Genomic DNA, 26822 nt, shown 5'->3' with positions numbered 1-26822 from the left:
TTAGCTGTCCAATTAATTTCTTTCCATTTTTTGGTAGAGACGGGGTCTCGCTCTTGCTCAGGCTGGTCTCGAACTCCTGAGCTCAAACGATCCGCTCGCCTCGGCCTCCCAGAGTGCTAGGATTACAACCGGGCCCGGCCTCCCTGAGTCTTCTTGACATCATAATTTCCTGACTCTCTCTCTCTCTCTCTCTCTCCCTCGCTCTTTTTCTAATTGCTCCTTCTCTGTTTTATTTACAACTCCTCTTTCTTCTATCACTTCTAAATGCCTCCTGAGGAAAGCAATCCTGCCCTCTGCTCTCGCAAGCTGAATTCACCCCATCTGCTGAGGTCCTCACTGCCTCATAGAATAGTTACAGAATAGAGTAGACAGCTGTGCACTGGATGGAGCAGATAAGAGACTGTGTCTATAACTGAAATATTCAAGAAATGTAGAAATAGCACCCCTCTACTTCCACCTGAATGGGCTCTATTTGCATTTTGAGATCTTATTCAACCAACCCCTGGAGTAGATTTGAATTCTGCCAATTGTCTGCCCTCTGGTCTCAAATCTTCCACCTAAGATGATACTTGCTGAAGGCAACAGATTCTTTTGTATCCTGCTTAAGGCTATGTAGCTATCCACCTGTTTTATGATCACTAGAATATGATACCCTCTGAAGCGGTCTAAGATGCATTTTACATAGGTTTCCTATACCCGCATTTCCATTTTCGAGGCTTTTAACCCCTCTCACTCTACCCCTATCCCCAGCTCCCTCATCCACAGCTCATCCTGGTATCAGGGAATGGGGCCACCTATTTAAGACACTGATGTTCTGTTGTCTTCATCTCTCTTCCTCTGCGTCCTCTGTCCAGCCCAAGGGATCTCCTCTCCAGCCTCAATGAGAGGCTAAAATCTCCATCTCTCTTCATGGTCATACTTCCTCTAAAACCCTATTATCGTTCAAGGAATATAGAGAAGAATTGTAGAAATATGTATGTAATAATGTTTTTCAGATAGTCAGAATAATGATACAGTAGCCATATTGTATTTATGGCTTCTGAAAGCTACAATATCAAATACATAATAATACTATGCTATAGGAAAAAAAGCACTCAAATCAGAAAAAATTATTTCTGGTTTGATGCTATAATAACTACTTTATTATCTAACCTCTCAGTCTTTTTTATTTCATTATTAAATTGGGGGTAAGGACATGGGAATTTACCACTGTCACATGTTATTTTGAAGATAACAGTAAGGCAGCAGTCTCTAGCAAAAGCCACGACTGAATAAGGACTAAAAAAGCCTGAACTTTGCTGTTATACTGAATAGGTTCAAATTCCAGCCTTATCACTCAGAATTTAGACAAATTAGTGAGCTTTTCTGTGCCTTGGTTTTCTCATCTACAAAATGAGTGAGTCATGATGATCACAATAGTATTCACTTTAGGGTTGCTATAAGGATGAATTGAGTTACTGATTATAAATTAGTTAATAACATTGACCAGCAAATTTAATGCAGTAGTAAGAAATTAGGGTTTCTTAGATGAAATATAAGCACAAGGATGCTTTTCACATTTTGAGAATTAAATGCAGAACTAATTATTCCCATGTTGATTCTTTCAAAAATTATACAGGATAAAGGAAATTAAGAAAAGGACAATGTTTTATTTGATGGAAGGGAGCTATATTTCTGGTCCTTCCTTAGTAATTGAATTTTTTCTTTCAAATAGCAAAATAAAGTAGTAAAACATCCATAAACATTCACTGCAAAGACTAGTACTAACATCCATTAATGTTTCCCTTGACCAAGGTCCTGGATATTTTTCTTTTTTTTGCATTCAGTAAATTTAATAAAAATATGCCTACACAAATTCTAACAACTTGAAGACATTTATGAATTAAATATATATATTATATATATATATATATATATTAAAGAGTATTTATTATTTCACAAACCATTGGAACTACATAGGAATGTAGTACTTTTGTTTGTCCCTATTCCGGTAAAGAAAAGAAGCATATAAAGGTAAAATCCACTTACTTGCCATCCCATCATCGCTTATTTCATATATAGTTATCTAAATGAACTTTATTTTCTAATTAACAATTTCTTTTATGGCCAGTAAATTACTTTCAAGATTTGCCCTGTAGCTCTGCAGAATGCCACCATCATACTCTGTCTCGAGTACAATAGAGAAAATTTCTATATTCATAAAAAGAATGTTTTCAGTCCAGAATTACTTTTGATTAGTATGAGGCCTCATTACTAACACTGCTGTTTTCTGGGAAAGGACCCTCAGTGTTATTTTATCTAAGTGCAGTAATTGTTCTGGAAATAAGATGGCAATGGCATTTGTTAGCTTTGACTCTAATGGCTGTAAAAGCAATGGGAAAGTAGGACTTTGTGCCACCTTTGCATGAAATAAAGCGTGCACGTTGCAGGCCAGCTTTCATGGTCTAAATTAGTGTAAGAATGATAATGCTGGGCGTGTACTCAGGGCTTTTCCTCTGAGGCTCCATGTTTCCTTTTTGAATGTACCTGTCAATGCAGCTGGTAGAATCAATGAAAGCGGCCTTGGCCTTCAACATGAATGTTCTAAATTGAAAATATCGTATTTAGAGGGTTGAAACCCAGTCACAGACTCAGTGACAGGCAATTGGGTAATGAGGCAAAGGCAACTGCCGGCGCAGCTGTGCAGCACGCCTCTGGGAGCAAGAGGGGAGCTTCAACAAGACTCTCCCTACGTTTGTACGCACACCCAGAGAGCCACTTTCATCGAGGTCTCGTGATCCCCTTTTCTCTTCTAAACTACCCAAGGACATCTGCTCATCCAAAAGTATGTAATTGTATTTTTAAAAATTCTGCATTATCTGTATAAGATAAGAAATCTAGACTGATGAAACAACAACTGCATTGTTCTGCATTATCCAGAATTGTCTTTGAAAAATCAGTAGACAATTGTGAATAGTTTCACTTTATCTCTTATGTAACTATAAAGTTTAATGCTGTTGTTAAATATTATACCTAGATAGGGTCCTGACAGATAAGGAGCAAACACACAGTAGCATCAAGAAATGTGCAAAGAATATTAGGTTGTTAGGAATTCAACAGGCTGAGATGCCTTCCTCTGCCATCCCTCCCAAGTATGGTGAGGTGAGGTGTGGGCAGGAGTCAAGCATGTGAGCAGAGAACAATGACTAAAGCAGATTCTTGGTAGATGCCATGGAAGACCTGGTGCCTGGTCTCAGGTGAATTCCAACTTTAGAACAAAGGATTTTTCAGGTAAGATTAACTCACTGCTCAGATGTAAATTGCAGTATTTAGGTTTTTGTAAAGATGATAAAATAGGATCTTTTCACTGAAGACTCATAAAGCTTTCAAATATTAAAGGAATATGAAATCAAATTATATGCCATCATAGGACTTAGAAAATTGTAGCTACCAAATGCCCCAATGCATTTTCCAGAATTACCTTTATTTAATACCAGAATTATATTATCTCAGAATCTAAAGTTAATTTACACTTAATTTTGTAGAAATCAATAGACCTATAGAAAACTTCCTGATGGATATCTCGGAAAGGAAGCCTTCAATGATACATTTTTGTTTTGTCAGATATTGTTACTTTGTAGCAAATCTTAAAGGGAGTTAAAGTCTGTTGATATGAAATATCATATATAATCCAGAATGTTTACCTTTAAAGAGAAAAGTCAAATGAAATGGGGAAAGGGATATAGTCTGCAACTATAAACATTAATAAAATACAGCCCCTTGCTCCTTTTTAAGACTTAAAGGACAAGTTGAGAACTAAATTAAATGCAATTTTTTATATAGTCAAAAATGGTTCCTTATTCCCCTGTAAATGCTGAGATCTGTCTTTGAGCACTCACCTACCCACCTAAATCTCATCCTGAGAGATTACACTATATGAAAGATGTACGATGAACAGAGCAAACCTAACAGTGCTCGAAGGTGGTGTCAATTCATTGTAGGCATGCAACAATGTCTTGTATAAGCAAGCCTGTGCTATTTTTTAAGCGATTACTTTTCTTTCTTGCTCTTTCCTGAGTTGAGTAAAAGTAGGTGAATGGACATCACCTCAAATATTTCAAAACATGGCTAAGTTATTTATTTGCAGAGTGTAGTATTTTTTTATATATAATTTTAGATCTGAATGAAGCAAACTGTGTCTTATTTAAAATAATAATAGTAACTATCATGTATTTAGTAACCAACTCTGAACTTTGCATTCTAATATAGAAATTAGGTCATGGAGTTTTGAGGTAGATATTATCACTCTTTTATCAATGATGTAACTCAGGAAGAGAGAGGATAAGTAATTTGTCTAGAGTTATACAGCAAGATAGTGGCAGACCTGAGATTCAACCTTACCATTTCAACTCAGAGCCTAAAATCTCAGCTACTCTGCCAGACTGCCTCTTTAAACAATATTTCCCATAATGTGGTTAATCTGATTAAAGAGAATTTAATAGCACATTTAATAGCACATTCATATACAGCAATGTTCTGTTGAGCCTAAAAGATGTAAATATTTACTAAAACCTCCTATTACTAAGATATAGTTATAAAAGTCACTCACGTTAACCGTATTTTCTACTTAGCTCAATGGAGAGTTGTATATCATTTGTTGGGTAATGGGATATGACCATCACTTCATCATCTTTTTTTTTTTTTTTACTTTTTAAAGTGGGTAAGTTACCATTGTTATAGCGAGTCTCTGTTAGCAATTTGAAGTAAATATTAATGGAAGTGAAGCAGGAAGAAGACAACGTTTAGAATTCTTTTGTAATAATCCCAGCAAATGATGATCATATACTGAAAAGTTGAAGAAAAGAGGAAGAGGAAGAGGAAGAGATAGACATGAGAGAGTTTGGGAGCTACTTAGTATGGAGAGCCCACAGTGAGTTTGAGTTTTGTTGCTTGGTTGGTTGGAAAGATCCTTAATCCAGGCAGGAAATACAGGAGGGTGAGGAGGTTTGGGGTTAGTACACACTGCAGTCTGGTTGGGATCTTTTGAGTTTTAGGCACCAAAGATCTAGTAGGCTCTGGTGAAATCATGTATTTCAATGACAGAATTCCCATCGGACATTCCCATCCCTTCCTTACCTTAGGATCCTCAATGCATAAGAAAATGTGTGACCTATTAAGACAGCTGGGATTGAGGAGAAGGATTTGGAGCACAGGCATTTGAAACTATGGTGGTGGGGGAAGAAGACGATAGGGAGAGTGTAACCCCCACAGCGAGCAGACCCACTGAGCAGAAAGATCAGCAGAAGGGAAGTCTGGAAAAACATTAACCTTAAGGTTCAGGCATAAAAAGAATTAGCCATTTAAAAAGAACTGATTATTATTCAGGAAATCAAGATAAAAATGTCATGTTTTGTGATTGTGGGAATGAGGGGTGATCAGAAAATTTAGATGAAGTATGGAGCACGCACTTTGGATTTGACATAGAGAACTCGCCTGTTTCTTTGGAGTGATGATGATTCGAAATAGAAGTTGAACAAAGAATGATAGTGTAGAGACTGAAGCAAGGAGCATGTGCTTCAGGAGGCCAGTTGTGAAGGAAGGAATAGAAATATAATGAAAGCACTCACAACTCCTCCCCCAATCTTGGCAAATGTGTATATAATAAAACATGTTTATGATATGATAACCTGAAAGATCAGGATATAAAATTTGATACATGGGATGTCAACCATGACATTATACCCACATACAAACACTCACATACACACATTCATGTTGTATTAACATATATAAACAATTATGAGGAAATATGACATAATATACACAGAGGAGGGTAGCCTCTGGATGATAGGATTATGGGTCATTATTACTGTATTGAAATTAATTTCCTATAATTTACTGGTATTCCACTATGAGCTACTATAGACTCCATAGTCATTTAAAGAGTGAAAGGAGAAGCAAGAAAAGAGTGTTTGGATCTGTATCCCTTAACTACCAAGCCCCAAGGACCTTTCCCAACCTCAATGTTCCTGTTGTCACTCATTAAGGTTAATGTAAGAAAATAGAGCCCAGGGAAGTGATTTGTGCGAGGCAGCAGCAACAACAGACCTGGCCTGCAGCAATTTGGAATGAGACTGCACATTTTGTTCAAAGTTACTATGAAGCCCATGAGGTGAAGCATCTGACCCATGGTGTCAAAATGGCATCTTGGCCACAGTTACTAATGAAAGGGCCATCTACACATGTGCCTAAGGTAGAAAGCATAATATGTCATGCATCATTTATTAAAGTTCACATGTAGAAATGGGCAATATTATAGCTCCAATATCATCTTTCATCTGTGAATAAAAAGACAAAAGCATAATTGTTAGGCTGGAAGAGACCTTGCAAGATTATGTAGTTCATTGCTTGATCTTTAGGAGAACTGTAGCAGGTATTGCCTACACAAGCCAACCAAGTCAACCAAGATTTATTGCATATTCACAGGTGCATAACCTTGTGTAGTACCTGGCTGCCCCAATGTCCTTCTGCCAATACAGTCAAAGTTGTATGTTCCCAAGGACTTGAGTCGTTTCAAAGAAGAACTAACAAAGGTTCAGAAAAATATCCTGTTCATTTATAATGGTACAAAAAGTAGCATCCATATTATATGGCATTGTTAGTGTGCAGTGGTAGGAATAAAAGGTGAACAAAGCATAGTCCTGTCTTCAAGGAATTCACAACCACTAGCGACCTGACCCCTTTCCCCTGACTTCCTATGTGTATTTATCATCCCAGTCACCCCACAACTGCTACCGCTGGCCAGCCTTGATTACGGGTCTTGAGCATCTGAAACTTATCATACGTTTCTTGGAAAGTTAACAAGTTTTGTGGCCACTGATATGTATATATGCAAGCACACATATTACATATGGCAAGAGCTTGTAGAAGTTTGATATGTGATTGGATATGTTGTTTTTATTCCAAAGTATGCAAAGATGTTTGAGGGAAAGCAAAATGTAAAATGTCTAATGCAGTTGATTCAAACTATAGCCTACATCCAAAGAGAGGTCCCGAATGTTGTTATTCTCAAACATATTCCCCAAACCTCCAGATTTCATCTCAACCACAAAACCGTATATGACAGCAAGTCTTAGTACTGTACTTCTGTGGCTAGGATCTAATCAGCTGCTGTGTTTAAAATGGTTTGTGTCCCAGGCTTTCTGGCTTGGAGATGATGCGGAATGCACGTCCTTCCTCTGTATGCAGCCATAGAAAAGAAAAGCTTAAGAATTCAGCCTTGAAAGTGGGTTTCCAGATAGTGTATATATTGTATGGTTGACTAAGCATACATTAAATGTTCTGGTCACACCAGGATTGAGCACAAGTGAAAGGTATGAGAGGTTTATAAGGTAACCTGACCTAAACTCCAAACTTCAACAATATGAAGCATGACCTTCTGATGTGTCCTATAGACATCTTTTGTATGAGTATATATAAAGACATAATATTGTGGTTTATTAATGAGCCAGAATGTAGAATCTCAGAGCAAAAAGAGGGTTCACCTAAGCCATAGAGGTTCGATCTACTTAAGAAAAGAGGGAGTGAGTGTCAGCATTTACCAGGCAGTGGAAACTTTCACAAAAGAACCCTGGTTCTCCATGCTACTGACTGTTAAGCGTTATACTTTCCCTAGCAAAAATTTGTCTTCTGAGTGAATTTAATGGTTTATGGGCTAGTGAGGTAAAATATCACTCTGCACATACCTTTTAAAGATAGTTTATATAGAATGAAGCAGGAATTGTGGGGCCTGCCCAGATACCGTCTTCAGGGCTGACAGACCCACTTCCACATGCTGTGGATACTGGCTTCTGAGAGGGAGAAGATGTGTTTCTCACTGCAAATTTCCCTCTGCCTCAGGGACCTGCCTTGCCCAAGTTTACACCCCTTCCCAGGGGAAAGCTCATAGCCAAAGACTGGTGGCTGTCGTCCAGCCCCTTTGCTGATGGTTGGCACAATTCTTCAAGGTCATCTCAGTTCCAGAGCTCCCGTGGCCGCAGATTCGACGCTACTGTGTGTCAATGTCATCTTAGTCGATTCTGGCCTTTCTCCCTGGCATGCGGATGGATCTCCTGCATTCTCTACAGCTCTATAGACTTTCTGCATGCACTTCTCATAGATCCTGTATCCCGGGAAATAATTAGTAAGCTGCAAAGTTTCCTCATCATGTGAAGCAATTCTATTTTTTTTCTTTCTTTATTATTTCAGAATATTACACAGTACAAACGTTTGGGTTACATGAATTACTTTTGTACAGTTTGAGTCAAAGTTATAAGTGTGTCCATCATCCATATAGTGTGCGTTGCATTTCAATATTTTTTAGTCTCACTTTTTCTGACAGAATGCACCGAATTGTGATTTCAGTGTCATTAAAAACACTTTTAATACTCCCCCTATGACATCAAATTCAAGCCTTCTCTTTCTTTCCATTCAGCTTTCCCTGCAGTTGGCACATGCTGTCACTGATATGGAAGCTGGATTGTGATCTGGCAATGGATTTTAATCAGGACTTGTTAAATATGTGTTTGTCCATAACGTTATATTGAATAAATTGTACCTCATCACGTTGGCTCATGGCAAAACAGAACAATTAAGCAGCCCAGTGGCAGGCTGACATTTATCAGATTATTTTCACTGTGAGTTTAAATGACAACTATGGCATAATCCAATTTGTGTTTTCAGCAGCTTATGGAAGCATCAAAGTGCCTGCAGCGCTTGTGAATGGGCTGCCAGTGTGGTGCACTGATTCTGAAATATATTCTGCTCAGATATCAATTTTGTACATTTTTCCCAGATCAAATCAATCTATTAAGGAATGCATTTTCTCTAGAATTAAGCTGTAAGAGTCATTCCATGCAGCTCGGCTCCAATGTCACTTGTAGAGAAAGGACTTGACTAGAAGATCAGTATTTCAAGATTCTTGTTATGCTTGAGAATGTACATGCAGTCTATATTATAAATCTCATGGCAGCACCCTGTTGGAAAAACTAATATGTAGAGATGATGAGATGGAAACAGAGAAAACATCCAGTCTCAAGCTACCCATCAAATCAATTGGTGGTGTGGAAAGGACTTCTCTATCTCACCTACATCCCTCTGCAATCTCATATTAGCAATACCACCTGGAATAAGCCTTTAAATACTGTACTTGAAACACCGCATATACAAAGTATGCAGCAAAACTGCTGCCCCATGTTTCACTTAGAGGCAGAATTGAATTAGAACATTTGATATGGGTTTTATTTAAAATTCTAATATCCAACCATAATTGAGTTGTTAAGATTGGTTTCTAGATTCATCACTAATTGCTGGAGTGAGTTAGGCAAGTATTCTACTTTATCCTAGGACTAATTTATCCTGTTTTTAATACTGAGATATTAATATTAAATGTAAATATCTTATTTCCTTTACTTAATACTGATCTTATGGAAACAGATATTATGGTAAATGCAAAGCTAAATTTAAGATTCTTACTTAGAAAGCCAGTGTTCTTGATAAAATAACATAATATTTTCATATTAATACACTGTTGAGCTTGTAAATAACCTCATTTAATGTAATAGAAATAGTCTCTGTTTAATAAACTGCTTTTAGCTTACAGGGGTTGCGGAGGGATACATGCCTATTGATCTAAAATAAAGTTATTGGAGTGCTCAAAACTGTCCAAAGATTTTTTCTTTTTGGCCTATTCAACACTTCATTTTTATGAGAAAGGTTAAAGAAAAAAAAAAAAAAAGCAAACATAAAGACTAACTTCAAAAACATACCAACCCTCCAAGGATAGACCAAAGACCTTAGAATTGTGTGACTAGCATCGTGTTTAAAACTCAGTTGTTATTTAACAACAGGATCTTGCTTAAAATTACAAATTCAAAGTTCTTTCATTTATTAAATAACAGCATTATTGCCTTCTAAATATAAAACTCTATGATTAGATTGCCAAACTAAAACTTTAAGCCAATGAAAATCTGTTTCTCTTAGACTTATCATTCCTTGATAAAATCACTCAACTCTGAATCCACATAAATTTCAAAGAATAACAAATTCAAAGAATAACATATTAAAGTTCTGAAAATGCACCTTTTACTCCTAATAAAATTGCAATGCGTTCATATTTCAATTTTGTTTTAAAAATCATGCATGTAGCAATTAATTTGGAGGTCTTAGTAAATTCAAAAACAAAATAAATTCCTTGATTTACTTGCCAATTTCTCAAACACTGAGAATAGCACTGGTAGGCAGTAAACGTAATGTAGAAATTCATACACGACAGGTAATGCTAGATGGCAGACGGATAGGTAGATAGATATATAGTTGATAGGCAATGTCATGCACTACGTAACTAAAATATATAACAAGGTAATTGCATTTATTTCTCTTTACCTGTACTTAAAGTAGTTCCACATGCCCAGTGATGGCAGAAAACTTAATTTTGCAATTCAAGGTAAAATCCAAACTTGAATGCTCCATTGCATTTGACCCCTTCCTTCATAGTTCTTTCTCCAGGGTAGATGTCAGGGATCTTCCTCCAATCTGGGCCACCGTGGAAAAGTGATGTGCCTTCAATATGACTTCAATTCTGTATCTATAAAGGATTATGGAAATAATGGTATCTTTCTCATTATATTAATAATTGAATCAAATTATTTAATGTATTTAAATGCTTAAAATAGGTATTGGCACTTAGTATCATACAGGTCCTAGACATTTGTCCTTAGATTTTCTCTGCAATGGAACTCTTCTAAAGTCATAGCCAACATTTTTTGCAGATGATGTCTGATGTTTGGGTTTCCACCTGAGTCTTCAGTGGCTATGTTTACACTCCGAGTATTTCTCAAACTCTTACTGAGCCATGTCATAATGTCACCCTTTCCCTAGGCTGGGTGCCTTTGAGGGTACCTTCAGGCTCATCCCCTGAACAGGGCACTCTGCCATTGCTATGCAATGGTTATGGCTCCACGCCAAATCAGGACATCTCTCCGTAATGGCAATGTCCAGGGAATTGAGGCTTAGATTCTTTAACTTCTGGGATTTCACTAAAAATTAATCTAAAAATTCCATCTTTTTGTTATATCACTGCCAAAGTTTTTGATTCTACTAGAGGCCAAGATACAACCCTCTTTTCCTTTGTTTTGCATCAGCCATTGACACTCTCGCTATTGTCCAGTAATTCTGGCTCTTTTCGCACTAAATGACGATGACCGTCTCATTCTTAGTGGAACTGTGACGGGAGGGGCTTGAGAGAGACTGCTGGGTGGTGGTGAGGCTAGAGCTGGCTTCTCACACGCTCTCTTTCCAATCTCTTCTTTACAGATAATTCTATGCCGTGTTTCATCATCTTTTCATTGTTGATATTTGAAACTTATATCTTCTGAATTTCAAATATCTTTTATCTACAGTGTCTGCTTGAAATGTTTTGCTTAAATAGAAAAAAAAATCACTAACTCAGTTGTCTTCTTTATTCTAGGCTGTATATACGCTCCTAAAACAAAGAACAGATCCATATTCCGTATCCAATGGAATATTATTCAGTTATAAAAAGAAATGAAGCACTGATACATGCTACAGCACAATTGAACCTTGATAATAATACGCTCAGTAAAAGAAACAAGAGAAAAAAGGCCACATAGTGTTTTATTCCATTTATACAAAATATCCATAATAGGCAAACCTACATAGAGAGGAAGCAGATTGGTGCTTTTCAGGAGCTAGAGGTAGGAGGGATGAGGGGTGACTGCTGGATGGGTATGACGTTTTCATCTGGAGCAATGAAGAGATTCTGGAACTGGAAGGGGCGATGGTTGCACAGCATTGCAAAGGCGTTTAATTCCACCGCATTCACTGCGCAGCGTACAATGGTCAAAACAGTAACATTTGTATTATCTGTATTTCACCACACTAAAAAACAGTAATTACAAAATGAAAATATGCTTGTTGTAAATAGTTGTAATCAATTCTTAAATATTTTATATGAAAAGTGAGGATATTGTTTTCCCTTCCATAATCTTACTTTACAGGGAGTGCTGCTATTGCCATTCCCTGTGTATCCTGCCAGAAAGTTCTCTGTACCTGCAACAGTGTGAGCACCTCCAGTAATGCGTCATACCTTAGCAGAGTTTCTGGGCCCTTCTTCTTCCAAAATATTGTAACTCTCTGAAATCCTAGACGTGCAAACTCTACTTTGAAGTGATTATGTGTTGTAGTATATGGTAGTATTTGTTTCCAGTCATGCCCTCCCCTTGCTGCACTGTCCTGTTAAAGGAATATTCACTTCTCCACAGAGTTCGGCGTCAGCGGTGCTTCTGGCTTTGGCTAACGGAGTGTGAGTAGATAAGGTATTCATCCATCTTAGCAGAAACTTTCAGAAACATTGCAAGTACTCCAGGGCCACTTTACCCTGCTACTTGAGCTTCTTCTTTCAACCTGGGTTCCATAATAAAAAGACACACAATGGCAAGCTGAACTCAGTTGGGCTAAGTCATGTAGTGCCCAGCAGAACCTTACAGAACGGCACCATCCCGAAGACCCCATGTGACCTTGAACAAGAACAACAAGTCAGTTGTATGACCTTAAGATCTGGAGGTTGTTTGTTGCCACAATAAAAGCTGAAAAATACACATATGCCCTGGTGTAAGGACCCCGATGTCCATGAGGTGAAGTTCCAATGAGATCCACAAAACCAAAATCACCAAAACCAAGGTCTTAAACAGACCTTCTGCTTTTTTAGGGTCTAGGGATGGACTAGCAATGAAATAAGGTGACAATGATACCAACTGTGGGGTTTATATTGTGGTACAAGGAGGCAAAAATGAATAGTAAAATATTCTGTATTTTATAAGAAAATAGATGCTATAGAGAAAAATATAACAAAGAAGAAAGAAGGCATATAGATGGAAAAAGATGAAATTTAAAAAAGAATATTTGAGAAAATTTTTACTAGGAAAATAACATTTGAACAAATAAATTCAGGAGTCAGGGTATTATGGCCCGAGTTGATGTGTGTGAAGGATGCTTTAAAGAGAAGAAACAGAAAGTTCAAATGTGCTGGGGTGGGAGCATGATGGGTTTTTATGATAATATTTGCCAAGTGTTTGATGAAAATGATGGAGCATGATGAGTCTAGAATTGAATAATAGATGAGCCCTGTGTAAAATCACTCCGATGCCTATGAAAGCGCAGACTTCTTGGCTCCCAGAGATTCTGATTCCATATGTCTGAGCTGGAACCCACGAATCTGCATTTCTAGTAAGTCTCAGGGAAGACTGATGCTGCTCTGCCAAGAACATATCTTGAGAACTGCAAGTCTGGGGCTTTGAAGGTCCGGAGGAGGACTTTGTTGTTTACTCTGAGTGAGGTGGAGAATCCCAAGGATGTTTTCAGTAGAGCAGAGACAATATCTGACTACCGGGATGATTGTGACTGTGTTAAGAATACACAAGAAGGTAATAAGTGGAAGCAGAGAGACTAAATAGTACTGAAGCACAGGCCATTTGACTGGCGTTATACACAAAGAAAAAAATCCCTTTGGTTTAATAAAAGGCAAGAAAGTTACTGGTGCAGGTGGGAACACATTGAGAGATATTCCATCAAATGCCCTGTTTTCTCTGGCAATGTCTTCAGGCTTTGGTGAGAAGGAAAGTGAGGAGGGGTGTTGATTTCTTTGTGGTGAGAACAAAATGATTATTGCAGAGTATGGGAGAACTAATTGAGTGGAGAAATATTTTATTATCCTAGGAGATCCTCACATAAACAAATGAGGTTATTATTATGCATTTATAGTTCAGAGATGTTAAAAGGTGCATTTATATATATATATATATATATATATATATATATATATGTTATACTAAAACTAGAACCATTCCTGGCATTTTCCAAATCTCCTGGGATATTCAAACTTCCAAATCCAATGAATCTTCCTTGTTTCAAAAGCAGAGTTTCTTGGAGGCTGAGTCCAGGACTCCTCGGGTTTTGATGAACTCGTATTTGCTGAAGGAATGCATCAACACTTTACAGATATACTACCATTATCTTTCCACTTCCACCAAATATTTTAAATAAAAGCTTCACAGAAGATTAAGTAAAATAGAACCAAAATGTGTTGGTAGTGTGTATCAATAACACGGAATTAAAGAATCTACTAAAATCAGTATATAATGATGAAGATGATGATGGTAGTAATGATGTTCGTTAACACTTATGAGCAGTATTATGTGACAAGCACTATTCTAAGCCTTTTTCCTGTTTTAACTCATTTCATCCTTTTTCAAAATGGGATGTGATTGCTACTAATACTATTCCCATTTTACAAAGAAGTAAACAGTAGCCCAGCCACATCCCCAGTGTTTCAGGGACAGCAAAGGGAGCAGCGAGGTCTGAACTGAGGAGTTCTGCCCACAGGCTCTGTGCTTTTTAACTATCGTGCCTTAGATGCAAGTGAGAATTACAGAATGTTTAATTTGCACCCTTCCCCCTCTTTTTTAAAGTGGACTATGGGTAATGACCTTTATATAGTAATGTTGCATAGTAATTATAATAGGAAGCTGTTTCTGTCTCTGGGCAGAAACTGGCCTGAACGCCAAGGATATCTAGGCCAACAACACAGGAGAGAGAGGCCTGATGAGCAGTTTGGGTGTGAAGGGAGGAGGGGCAGAACAAAGCAGGGCAAGGGCTGTGTGCTGGAGCTTCCGCACTGTCTTGGAAAGAGACTGTGGACCGCAGTGACATGATTCCTTGTACCTCTGCAGATATCCGTATTCATTATTCTTCCTAGGGACAGACATTTTGCTCTTTTTTCCTTGAAATGGGAAATTCAGAAAAAGAAGGAGAAGATGTTAAAGATATTTTCTTCCATAAATAACTTGAAAAAGGCCCTATTAAAACAGTTCCTGCCTTCTTCCCCCTGGCCCTCCCAATATCTTTGCATACATATTATATATGTATATATATTTTATTTAAAAATGTTAAATTTGATTTTTGGAGGACTTAAAGGTAACCCATAAAAATATTTATTCAGTTACTCTGTAATAATAATTTCTCCAATTATCAGGTTCTTGAAATGAAGGAGACATTAAGATGTCTACTCTACCCCTTTTATCTCCTAGTAAATAAATTAATTCTTGATGGACATTTAGAAGGTCACTGGAGTTAAAAGAGTTACTATTCCCAACAGGATTTAAATCATTGAGGCTTTTGGCCACATTTTTCACTTGTAAAAAGAATTTAACTGACCAGGAATAAATACATTTACAATGTGTCTAAGTAATGTCTGAGTGTGATTTTCATTTACATGACAATGACCCTTTCCACTGTTTTCTTACAACTTTCCCTTCAACTGCATGATGTTTATTGGTTCATTATTTGTAAAATAGTAAAACCTCATCTGAAAAAAAAAAAAAGTGTGTTGTGTCTTTAATTTAAAAACCGCCGAAGGGCCCTATGGGGTATATTAAATCTGTCTCTTTGCCGTATATCTTGATGTACGTTTTACTTGAAACCAGGTGTTTTGTATATTGAACTTTTTAACACCGCAGGGAGGTAAGTATTCACAGCTGGAGTTTTATGCTTCGCACATTTTCATGTTTGAGAACAAGAAGCAGCCCCTAGGAAAAACTCCTCCAGCATGAAGAGAGTCTAAACAAAGCGCTTCTGTATCTAGTGGCAAGACATGGATATGATGAAGTCACGGATATCGGACCTGAATGCAAAATAGATGCCAGGGAAGCGAAGACAAAAAGTTTCAAGGAATCCAAGTGCACAGGTTCTCAGATCAATCACAAGCAATGAGGTTGTCACTGCGCAGAGGGACTGAAAAGCAGCATCAAAGCCACTAAAGAGAAAGGGAGAAGCTTTTGTTGGGACGGCTTTTGTCTTCATAACCAACATTGGAAGCCAGCTCACATCCCCTGAAAGGCCGAGTTAATCTATTTCTAGTGAACATTGTTCTGCTGTGTGTAGTTAGCCCCTAATCATTAAAGAAAAATAACTAGGTTGGCATGACCAAAAAAGCATTGATTTTCCTGTGGAGTACATTTGTATGAGTTGAATTTCTTTCATATGTTATTGTGTGCATGAGAAGGAAAAGGTGAGTGACCTCACAAAACAAATGCACACAGCGGCAGTGCTTCTTAGCCTCCACAATGAACTTGGTGTTTGTGGATCAGGACAGAAGATGGTTTATTAAAATTAAAAACGTAACATTTCTAACTCACTCTCTTTTGGATTCAGTTTATCCTCCAAAGGCTCCTTAAAAATACAACAAAAAAGCACGTCCCCACTATTGGGCTAGCCTTCCCAGAGAAATTTGTCATGGTATTGCAGCGGGAGTTCTGTTCTTTGTGGCGGGTGGGAAGAGATTCAGAGGGGCAGTTACTCCCAGAGCAGGACAGGTTTAAGGAGATAGCAGTGCTGCCGCGATCTTTATCAGTACTTAGTATGTGGCTTTGATGTCCCATAGCCCCGAAGAAACATTTCATGTGAGCTCAGATGGTTATAGATCAATCTAGCCTGTATGCAAATGCAATGATCACGCTACATTTAGCAAAATGCTGTTTAAGATTTTTATAATTTGAGAGCAAGCACCTTTAGTAGGCACAATTTATACCCTGTCATTTTTTGCCTCAAGCTAAATGAAGACCTTCTATCTGCTCCAAGACCTCAAAGACACTCTCTTGTCACGCTGTCGTGCTTGGAAGCACATGAGACTGAGCACTGGATTCTGTGCATCTCCAACAGTAGACACTGTGAATTTTCATGCCGGGAAAAATAATAAAAACCCTTAAAAAGTGACAGCAAGGATACCAAGTAAAGAGAGATTATGGCTGAAAGTTGCTCCTGAATAGTAACATCATAGTTATCCACATAAGATAGGAGAAAGGAAAATCTAAAAAAAGAGTTCGATGTTCGAAAATCTTTCTGGCAGATGATTTTTAAAGTGGATGAAAATATTTTTCTTCATGTTTAGGCCTGAGTTCATTGTGTTTTGCTAATGATTCTCTGAATAAGTTTTTCTTTGACTTGTTTTCAGTGATGCAATTTGTTCGGACAGGTCATGCTTTCATGTGGGAAAACTGAGTGTGGTGTTTTATCTGGACATGCAGCCCAGAAAATCAGCCTTTGCTTGGATTTTGGGGGCATGGAATGCTCTATACAGGCAATAGAACGTCATTTTCTGTTTGTGACGAAACAGGGTGAAGAGTCAACAGTGGAAGGAAGTACAGGAGTCAGAGATTCTGCAGAAGATTCTGGGTGGGAGAGGGATCCGGGTCAGAAAGCGTGGCTGGCACACAAATGCTAAGGTTCTCTAAGTGTGAGAGTGACAGGTCACAATAACGCAAATCCCTCTCTTTCCCAAGGTAGCTTGGACGTCCTTGTCATATTCATATTTTTTTCTCATCCTGTGAACAGTAACACATACCTTTTCATTTAAGCTTGTGACAATAATTTGAGACCGTTTTTACTACCATCTGCATAGAGCCCAACTTTTAAATAAGAAATAAATCTCACTAATTTTTTTCTGGCTAGAGTGGACCTATCTAGTCTAAAGTCATAATTTCTATTAGTTCCATGTGAACCTAAGTTGGCCTTTCTGAGATTTTACAAGACCTTGGGAAATTCAAGAATCTTTTCCAATTCTTAATATTTTATTCAAATTAAAACACATTAATCTAGACATGGAAACTGAAATCTAATGTGTATAGACCTAAATGAGAGAACAGAATCATTCCTTCAACTATTTATTATTATAATAAATGTTTCAACTGTATGAATAAATATTCCAAACAGACTGACGGGTTAGTTACCATGTGATAGGCCTTGGGTTAGGTGTGCAATATACAGTAATAAATAAGATGAGTTCCATAGCATTAAGGATCATGTAAACTAAATCCCATCAAAAATATAAATTTTGTAGCTCAGTTCAATTTTGTCTCTCACTTCCCTTTATTTTTATGAATCTCTGCTTTAAAGAATTTAGAAATTTTAGTTAGAGGCCATGTTATAGTTTTAGACCACTTGAAAAAGCAACTTATTCTTAACTGCAGACTGTGGCCAGTGATTGTGTAGGAACTGAAGAAACAAAAATAAAATAGGACGCGATCTCTCCTTACAGGGAGACCAGACGCTAATGTCAGGTTGAGCTACATCCTTCTATAGGTACGCCGATACCATTGCCATGAGAAAGAGACCTAGCAATGAAGTATATTATGCAAAGAATTTATTTGTAGAAGCGTATTTTATTCTGCTCCACTGTATGTAAAAAGTTTGTTAGTATTAATCAGTGTCTGAAAAAAACAACTTGAAACTAGATTTTTTTTTTCAGTCTGTGTCCTATGATATCAGCCTAGATTGTCTGACAGTTGTCATGGGGGCTTCCACTTGATTAGAATTTCTTCATGCCACTACCCTTTGATGAATTAATTCATCTAATTACTTATACACTCCCCAAACAGTTTATTGAGCTTCTTCTATATGCTGTTACTTTACCAGGCATTATATTTTAAAAGGGATTTAAGATTCTTTTCTAAAAGACAGAAATGCTTTCTACTTGCTTTTAGACCATGATGCTTCTTTAAAGGCAGGAAGGACAGCACACATAGTTGTAGGGATCAGTAGTTGGAATAAGTAACTACTTCCAATGACTTTTTTAGAAACATAAATGAGAGTTATAAGAATATTTAATAAGAGTTGTATGAACTGTTATCCAACTAAGGGGACTCTTGAAATGATAGCTTTTCCCATACCCTGAGCTTCTTTTGTCCTCTATCCCCAGCCCCATAATTTTTTTTTTTTTTTCAGGATACAATCAAGTAAAAAGTAAGCTTTTATTGGGGACATAATTTCTAGACAGAGATATTCCAAGGAAATCTTAATTTTCAGGAGATAATCTGAGTGACAGAGAAGACAAAGAGGTGACTCGTGCTATCTAAGGCCATGAGGCCTTAAAGTCATATACTTAGGGAAGCACCAGCTTCCCTTCTGATGTGACCAGGAGCAAGACATGGCAGCAGGAGGACCCAGCTGAACCTTGTCTCCCACCACACATCGTCAGCTCTGTGTTCACAGTAGAGGTAACTCTAGCCCCTCCATTGGCAAGGCCCAGCACAGGTATCTAAGTCTTTCAGTGGCAGTTGTATGATGTGGCAGGCTACTGGCAGGATTTGCCATATCAGTACTCATGGTTCAGAAAACTAGCCTCTTCTATAGACAAATGGATGGAAGAGAGACAGGGGTCCAAGATTTGCAGTTGACCGAGACTGATGACTGTCATTAGCACTTGACCAAAGCCAGTTTCTATGGAGGTTTAGAAGAGGCCATTTTGGGGAGGCCAGGCAGTGGGGAGCCAGCCTTTGATAGTCAACCTCATGTCCCATTCTGCAAACTTGTGCTAAACTTATCAAAGATGCATAAATATCTCCCATTCCCCAGTGACCTGCTCTGTTTTTCTCTGCTTCCTTTCTTCCCTACCATCAAAAACTACAAAATACTTAGAACTTCCAAACTTTCCATGCTGTCCACATGGATGTCCGACTTGATGACTTTTACTTGAGAGAAGTTAGTTATTAAAGGGGGATGCTGAGGAGGGAAAGTAGGCATTGTGATTTGCCTCAAAACTGATATCCACATTATGGTTGTGTGTTTTTTTCTTTTTCCTGGAGAAAGATGTAGGTTCATTTGGTGCCTAAATATATTATAAAGTCTGGTGTTTGGAAATGTTGGATGAACTTCAATAATCAAAGAAAATTTCAGTTATCTTTATTATATTGAGCATATTGGACCAATACTAAAACAGAATTTCAACAAAAGGTTAGAACTTTAAAACTTTTTAAATTAGCTCTTGATAAAAAAAATAATTAAGCAGGGCATATGTAAATATAGATTATTAAAGATCATCATAATTTTGTTTTGTTAGAAAACTTTAGGTCATAAAACTTTATCTTCTTAGAATTATTTGTAAAGTTAAATATCCCAACACAATCAAATTCAAGTGTTTCTCTTGCACTCCCAGCTCTGATTTATTTACAGTCAAGGGAGAAACAGGCATTTGACGATTAACCCTAATGTTTGGACATCTTTGCTCTTGTTAATAGATAAACTAGAACACAGACACACAAATAATAAAATCCATAATAAGTAAACACTTTGCCACTTTGTGAAGAGTGCTCAGTAACTATAGTTTACTAAGGTATTATGTCAGCATAATATATATGCTATTTTATTAATGACAACAAAAGGAAATACCTTGGATCTATACCAAAATGTAGGCAGAGCTAGATAGTATAAGAGAACATTTTTACAGATTTGGACCCAGGGATCTCTGCATGTGACTTTTGAACAAAGACATGGCTGAACTGTCCAAGAAGCTTCTGATATACTAGTTCCTGCCAATCACTTACAACCAAGTAAGATTTTCTTCCCAAACTGAGGCCTGCTGTACTGAAGTCATTTCTCCCCATTTCTCACACTCATGGATGATTCTAGTATGTTTCCAAATTCTAAACTTATGAAGGCTGTCTGAAAATGAAACTTAAATTTTGATATTTTATTTATATAGTTATAATATATGCTATAATATCTAGATATATGCATATATGTATATATCATAATTAATGGCATCAGTGATATATAGAAAATGTTACATGTGTATATGTATATATGTACATATACTCGAAGGCTACATATTGATGACCATACACTACAGTTTAATAAGCAGGTAAATATCTATCTACATCTCCAATCTTTTTATAGTTTGTGCTATATCCTCTAAGCTTAACTCAGTTTTCCTCTCCCACTTAATATCTGAAAACCCAGATTATTAAGGAGAATGTCTGGTCCCTTAGTATCATTGTGGCCCTTGGAATTTAAGCTTTCTATTTTTGAATAAGGCATAGATCACCTCTGGTGAAATCATTATAACTGAATGTCAATAATGTCCAAGAAGACAGAATTTTAATACACACCAAATGGCACCCCTTGGTGGAGTGGAAGCTTACCAAGGACTTAGATGTACATATGTTTATAATGATGGTTGCTCAGCATGAAAATCTTAGAACAAGGCTACTTGTTTACAGTGGCTGTAATGAGCTTTCTATACTGAGTTCAACTCTTTTTAGAACCCCAGACAGAGTGTGTATTAGAAGAGCTCTTCAACTTACACCATAAATTGGACTCTCTGCCAAAATCCAGGAGGAATCTAAGGCCAGTGGTTCTCAGAAGAATTCCTGACAAAATAATGAAAGCTGGGGGTGTTTTACAAACAGGCATGTCTTGTATACTGAATTCCTTTTATGCTTGTAGGAGGCCAGCATTTATTTTTAGAATTGTATGCAAACATCTTTAACGACTAGGAAAAATGCCATATTTTATGCATTATTTAATGAGGGTATTTGTCTATTAAAAAGAATCAATGTTATCATCAGATAAATGTACTTAAGGCAGTAATATGAAAAATTTTTCTCAAAAAGGTATCTAAGAGTAGGAGTAGGTACTTCGTTGTAACTTTGATTTGCATTTCTCTAATGACTAGATATATTGAATATCTATTCATGTGCTTGTTGGCCCTTTGTATATCTTCTTTGAGAAGTATCTATTGACTTTCTTTGTCCATTTTTAAACTGAGTTGTTTGCTTTGCTGTTAAATTTTAGGAGTTTTCTCTGTCTTCTGGATATTAATCCCTTATCAGATATATATTTTGCAAATATTTTCTCCCATTTGGAGGATTACTTTTTTATTTTGTTGGTAGTGTCTTTTGATGGACTTTTTTTTATTGCTAAATCCAACATTGTGAAGGTTTTTCCTGTGTTTTATTCTAAAAGTTTTATAATTTTAGGTCTTATGTTTAGATAATTGATCTATTTTGAATCAATTATTTTATGTGGTGCTAGGGGAGAGTCCAACTTCATTCATACATACACACGCATATAAACACACATTACACAATATATCTATTAATACATATACAATAGATCCATGTATCTACATATATATAAATATATACATGATACATATCTATATATTATATATACATATCTAGACAAAGTATTTACATATGAAAAATTATGGACACATAGAAATGGTTTAATAAGCAGTGCTGTTATTTACTTTGTTGGACAAAGTGTTGATGCTATAGAATTGTTAGAAAAGATAGAAAGGCAGCTACTGGATTCCAGAGAACCTTGAAAGTTAAGTTAAGGAATCTGGATAATATCTGATGGTTAACAGAGACTCTCTGGAAGTTGTAAAGTCAGGGAACTACCTGAGAAAACCCACAATCTAACATAAACAATGTTTGCGAATGTTCTGACCACAGGGTACCAAAAATTAGAAATAGAATAACTCCATTTACACATTCATCACTTAAATTTTGTTAAGCATTGACATTCCCTAATGTAGTTAAAATTCAGGAAAAGTGAAACATGGTACAATTCAAAGGGATAGGAGTTAATATTATTAAATACCCACAGAGAAGAAACTGCTATAGTATTGAATTCAGTATATCAGGATCAATTAATTTATTTTTGCTTTATTTTCCCTCATTGCTGAGAAGGAAGTTTAAGGACATGTAGCCCTTCTGTTTCTGTGCTTGTTTGCATTGTTTAATTTACTGAATATGTCTTAGATTATAAAACTACAGGTGCAAGATTCTGCAAAGTCACTTCCCTAGGGATAACTGAGTGAGACAGGAAACAAATGGAGGGGGAAAGCTAGAGAGAAAAAGCTTGTGGTAATCAAGTTATATCAGTCCTATTGATTCTTCCAAAGGACTTTAAGCAGGGATACAACACAATAGCCCTGTAGAGTCAGGAGGTGTTTTGCAAGGTGTTTTGTCCATGTCTTGGGAGCTGCCACTGAATGATGGAGGTACTGAGAAGCTGGGCACCTGGGTGATATTTGAGGCCTTACTCACAATTCCACCAGACATTTCTTCTATCAACAGCTTCATCTATTGAGGGTTCATGTAAGACTTTATTTTAAAAGCTCTGCTATTTAAAGTTAGAAACCCACTGATAGTGAAAATAGATTTGGAGGCCTGGATATGACATATCAATTCTAGTAGCAACTTTAGACCCACTTTAGAATACCTGGGTAAGAAGGTTCTAAGTTACCTTCCAGTGATTGGGGCCATCCAGGGCCAGCGGTGTGGGCAGGAGGGCAGCCTGGGTCTGAAAAGAACTCATGTGGACAATAGTTCCTGGACTCTTCCCTTTGGGGAATGTTAAACCCCTCAACTTGTGGGCTAGTTGTCCAGAGGAGAATTAGGACTCTCTTTGGGTTCCATTCAACCCCATGACCTCATCCATCTAGGATATCCCACTGGCATCCAGAGATTTCTTTCAGAGGATCTGGTCACTTTCACACTTGTTGACACAGGACAAGTTCAGGGCTTTGGCCTCCCAGCAATCCATCATGAACATTTGGGGTGGCTGCATGTGGATTCTGGTCTCTGGATTCCAACCATTAACCACATGTGATTTACAGCACCTGAGGATGGCAAGGGTGGCAACAAACTTCCTTACCCCATATGTCCTTGCCCCTGGAGTGGTCACCCACCCTTTCTGCTGGCTCTACACTCCAATGTCAGGCAGACCAGGGTGGTTGCATTTATCTACTCCAAGGACTTTTGAGATCATTGGTCTGCAATGGCAATGGGCCTTTCCAATTGTCCTCTCTTAATTCAATCAATAGGGTGATGCCATGTTTGTCAAATGGTCATCTCCCAGGCTCAATGAAAGATTGTCATTCTCTGTGTAAATAGGACTCTTCTCATTCCATGTACAAGCTCTCTGCTTATCCTTCCTGCAGGGCATCAGGTGTGTAACAAGAAGAGGTGTAGTCAACACGGGAAGAGCCAACATTCTAAGAATACAGTGTTTATGGTCTACAAATTTCCATGGAACACTTGGTTGGATGATTTAACATGTAAATTTAATATAACCAGAAAAATTAATATTGTTCACATTTTGCTATATACTTTGGTTTGGACTGTGATCATCATCAAAGAGGAGAGAGTCATTGAAGTCCAATATTCACGGGCAGCAGGATGGGTGACACAGTGTTGAGGGATGATATAACCAGCATTAAAAAAATGGAGTCAGGGAAGCGAAGGGGCAAGACCACCTGTATTAATTCAATACTGACAGAGCCACAGCAATGAGAGTAACTTCAGAGTTGCTAACTTTTTTTTAATAATGGTAGTTATAAAATTAGCTAGGCACCCAACATTTGATGGTTAAGAAAATGAAGAGATGATTCCTCGATCAGATGAGGAAGACATGGTGGCTAGGCAATGAACAGATACATAATCCCTTCTTCTCATTGTTATGAATGGTCACTTTGAATCACTATAGCTCACATAAGCCCATGCATTTTGTAATTTTTTTATTGTGGCAAATTATATATAATGTAAACATACTTAACATAAATGTACATTTAATCATTTTTAAATGTACAGCTCATTGATACTATAATATTCATACCGTTGTGCAACTATCACTACCATTCATCTCCAGGACTTTTTCATCTTCCCAACCTGAAGCTCTGTACCCATTAAATTTAATTCTTCATTTTCCTTCCCCCCAACTCATGGCAATCACCATTCCACTTTCTATCTCTATGAATTGACTACTCTAGTACCTCATATGAATGGAATCATAAAATTTTGGGGTTTTCGTGACTAGCTTATTTCACTTAGCATAATGCCCTCAAGGTTCATCCATGTGTGGCATGTCAGAATTTCCTTTCTTTATAAGGCTGAATAACATTCCACTGTGTGTATATAACACATTTCATTTATCCATTCATTCCTCAGTGGACATCAAGTGGCTTCCACCTTTCAGTTTTTGTGAATAATGCTGCTACGAACATGGGTGTTCAAAAATTTACTGCTTTCAATTCTTTGGGGTATGTACTCACAGCGGAGTTGCTGGGTAATGTGGAAATTGTCTTTTTTAATTTTTTTGTGCAACTACCACACCGTTTTCTATAGCAGCTGCACCATTTTGCTTTCCTGCTAGCAATGTCCAAGGGTTCCAATTTCTCCACATCCTTGCCAATGTGTTATTTTATGTTTTATTTTATTTGATTTTATTTTCAAAATAGCCATAATGATGGATGTGAAGTGGTATTTCATTGTGGTTTTGATTTGAATTTCCCTAATGATTACTGATGTTGAACATCCTTGTATTACATAATACCTGTAATATAAAATTATTAAAATGTTTATATAGACAGTGACCCCAAAGAAGACACTTGTCTAGGGGCCTGTAGACTCAAAGGGCAGCCTTGCTGGACTCTCATCCTAGTTCTGCCACCTATTAGCTGTGTAGTATTGGATGTATTTCTAACACTATTTGAGTTCAGAATTTTTGTGTCGGCTATATTTTCATCGTAGATAGGCATTCTGGAGTGTCAATATTGTAAATTCTTGTTTTCATGAAAAGTAGGCAGGACCAAATATTGTCATATATAACTGTTTTATACATCTTTAATCCACAGTTGGAATATATTAGTGTCTACGAGCTTCCTATTATATTGTAGCCTTATATTACTATTAAAAAAGATTAAAATTAGACATATTAGTATGTCAGTTTACCAAATTAGGGAAAAAAGAAACATAAAAAAAAAAGAAAAAGATTTTAGCTATGGAAAGATATTCTTTTTGTAAAGCCATGATTAAAAGGAAATTCAATTAGAACTTTAAAGTGCCAGCACTGGTTTACTATTATTTAGTGAAAACATTACTATCTGAAGCATTTTCTCCAATAAGAATAAAGTTCAAGAGGAAAGCATAACTATATTAGAGAGTGGACAATAGTATCTTACTCTGGCAAGAGGAGAGTGTTCTAAGAAAGAGAAGTTTAGAAGTTAAGATGTATTTGATGTTTCATGTAACTTCCCTCCATGTTGATCCCTCAATACTTTACATAGGGTATGTAAAGTTGATGCCTCTATGATATAGGTTCTTTGGTCCAATTATATAGGTAACTTAGGATGACTGACAACATACAGAAAATAAATGTTAGAGGAAAAAATAATCTGTGTTTACACTTTGTTGTGTATCCTTCTAATCAATATACTTTATTTTTCTGTTTTTTTCTTTTTTAATACATAAATGACTTAAGACAAAGCTATGCAGACAATGGAGTTTTTCCTCTGCAAATCCCCCTCGTTTTTGATACTCTGTCTACAAATTCCAACTCCGTAGCCTCTGTGAGCTCCATTCTCTCTCAGGAACATAGAGATGCCTCCCCCTCACCCCTCCAGCACCTCCCCAGGCTCAACGTGTGTTTTCCCTACTTTGAACACCGTCCTTATACTGCCTTTGGGCAGAAAACAGAGATAATCGTTCATCCATTTGTTTCCTTTCTCTTAAGGTTCACAATCACGTGCTCCTCTCGTCCAATGTCTAAAAAACGTTGTTCTGGGTATTTGTCCAGTTTTCTAGATTTTTAAGACAGGAAATCAATTCACAAGCAAATTACTCTTTTGGGGACAAAACTGAATATTTAGAGATTCATTTTGCTTTAATACTGGATTTTTTTTCTTTTTTCTTAACAGAGTTTATGTTATTTCTCTAACTCATTTTATTTTCTTAAAAATAATCTATAGTTCTTAGTTTCCTGCCCTCTAGATTTTTTTTGTTCAGTTTTTATTTTGCATTCTCCTTAAGCCTACTTCTTAACTGTGGGTAAGATAAAGCGTGCTTACTTTTAAAATATATCTCTGAAACCTCTGCATCCTGTAAGACATACTTTTGTTCAGATACCCCCTCTTCTTGAGTTTTAGCATTATCTAGTCTTCTCTTTTT

The sequence above is a fragment of the Propithecus coquereli genome, unplaced genomic scaffold (assembly GCF_000956105.1).
Source record: "Propithecus coquereli isolate 6110/MARCELLA unplaced genomic scaffold, Pcoq_1.0 Scaffold125, whole genome shotgun sequence".
Taxonomy (NCBI): Eukaryota; Metazoa; Chordata; class Mammalia; order Primates; family Indriidae; genus Propithecus; species Propithecus coquereli.
This window is presented reverse-complemented; position numbering follows the sequence as displayed.